At 41.6% G+C, this 2,217-nt stretch overlaps 1 non-coding gene across 1 annotated transcript; it reads left to right on the top strand.

Moving 5' to 3' along the window:
- Nucleotides 1-2,079: 2,079 nt before the first annotated feature.
- On the top strand, nt 2,080-2,217 carry LOC115654141. Its single transcript, XR_004001124.1, has one exon. It is a non-coding gene; the product is annotated as a small nucleolar RNA SNORA47 (small nucleolar RNA).

The raw sequence follows: 2,217 nt of genomic DNA, 5'->3' as shown, positions 1-2,217 counted from the left end.
CTGTGAGGATGGTGCTGGGGGCAGGGGCAGCGCACGGAGCTGCCTCCCCTGCACCGGAGGCGCACAGAGATGTGCCAGCAGCAGCTGGCCGCTTCCAGGAGCGGTGTGGGGCCACAGCAGGCAGGGAGCCTGCCTGAGCGCCCCGCTATGCCACAGGACTTTTAGTGGCTCGGAGTCAGAGACTGCGAGGGGGCAGAGGAGGCCGGACAGAAATGTTAGTCATGGCGGGCTGCACAGAAATGTTAGATGGGCCAGACCCGGCCCATGGGCTGTATTTTGCCCACCCCTGTTCTAATGTAATCTTACCTGACCTCAGAAGCTGGAGCTCTAAAAATGCCAGATGTCGTGGGACTGATGATAAAATTGTGAGATGTGACCCATCTGTATAAATGCCCATTGACCACAGCTTTAGCTCTTTGGGCTAATAATTCTTCGCTGGAAATATACTGGTATTTCAGTTAGAACTAGTTTGGGTCATGTGATCATCTCAACTGTAGAATGCCAGCACTAATCACAGCTGCTTTGTTGGAATAAATAAATGAAAATTTAGGGTCTGTTTCTGCTCCACTGAAAATTGATGGGAGTTTTCCAACTGGTTTCATCAGTGCAGAATTGAACACAGTTTTGGGGTTACTCTTTTTTTTTTTAATATTTATTTTCAAACTTCCTTTTTATTCACTATTAGACTTGCATCCTATTGTTCTTGTTTGTTTAAATAGCATTTTGTGACCTTTGCTTACTTTATACAGTTTGGTTTTTACAGTGCCTGAAGAAGCCTAAAAAGCTACAGAAAAGCCAAGAAATGCACCCCAAGTACTGCATTAAAATGAAACATCCCAAGAGACAGTATGTCTGGGCAAAAAGGTATCTTTTGCTAACATTTCATAAAAAAATATATGGAGGTATACTTAGCCTAGAGAGCTGGAAACGACCCCAAGAGGTTGAGTCCTGCCCCCTGCCTTCACTAGCAGGACCAAGTACTGATTTTTACCCCAGATCCCTAATTGGCCCCCTCAGGGATTGAGCTCACAACCCTGGGTTTAGTAGGCCAAATCTCAAACCACTGAGCTATCCATTATTTATTTATATTATGCCAGTGCCCAAAGGCCCATCAGGATTGAGGTACAATTGTGTCAGGTGCTGTACAAAGTTGTTAGATGACAGATCCTAGCTCCCTACACTTTAATTGAAAAAGATGCAACAAGTGAGTATTCACAAACAATAGGAGGGAAAGTGAAGATAACAGAGCAGTAGAACATGTAGTTATATAGGCAATCTACGTACATGACGTAATGGTTCTAAACCAATATTTTATTTATTATATAAATCAGCACCCTTCACAGCCCTCTATCTAGCTGCTTTGCTGAGCCTTCTGTGTTTGAAGAGACAGGATCTGTCTGTCCCAGCATGTATTTGCACCAAAAATGGTGACCATAGGGAAGCAAAAGTGCAGAAATTTAGATTGCATGATCCTGTCTGCTTGGCAACATGAGGATATCATGTATACATATTCTTATAATAGAAAATATATTGGTCTGCAACTTTCTGCAATCATAGTTCATCCTCTCTTAAATAGGATGGTGTATTCTCTCTACTTTTCAGCCATTAAGGTCAGTTGGTAATGTGTATGTGATACAGCTGATTGGGGCAGCTGCCAGAATACAAATCCATATGTATTCAGTGTTGTGTATGTGTTTTGGAAAAATGCTCTGCAAGTATATGACACTTCTGAGCCTTTTCTGAAATACTAATATGAATACAAAAATACACAGAACGGGATGCTGTCCTGAGTTTCAGTGAATGATGGCAGTGGTGTTAGTTTCCCCTGCCCTAGTTTTGTCTAATAGCTATCTTCAGATATTTCCATATTTTTCAGTGTTACTCTTTCACTATTTTGTGGTTGGCTTTAGAAAAAAACATTCTAATGTGCAAAGTAATGCTTCGAGTGGAATTTATTGGTGCTTGGTATTCTTACTCATCAGTTTTCATGCCTAGTGCTAAGGAAAAAAACTGTTTATGTAACTGATGATAGTGAAATGGTATGGGTCTTGTTAACATGAGAGAGACCATCAATATTTATGGAGGACTGAGAAGGTAAGGCAGTTATATCCTGTACTGGTTCTTACTGGTTATAGCTTCCAAGATTAAAATGGTGCAAAAGCAACCATGTTTCTCTCCTAACTTTAGGGGAAACAATACTGCCTTTGCATATATGGC

The sequence above is a fragment of the Gopherus evgoodei genome, chromosome 6, assembly GCF_007399415.2.
Source record: "Gopherus evgoodei ecotype Sinaloan lineage chromosome 6, rGopEvg1_v1.p, whole genome shotgun sequence".
NCBI lineage: Eukaryota > Metazoa > Chordata > Testudines > Testudinidae > Gopherus > Gopherus evgoodei.
Note: the sequence above shows the minus strand (reverse complement) of the source record. Positions and strands in the feature narration are given on the sequence as shown.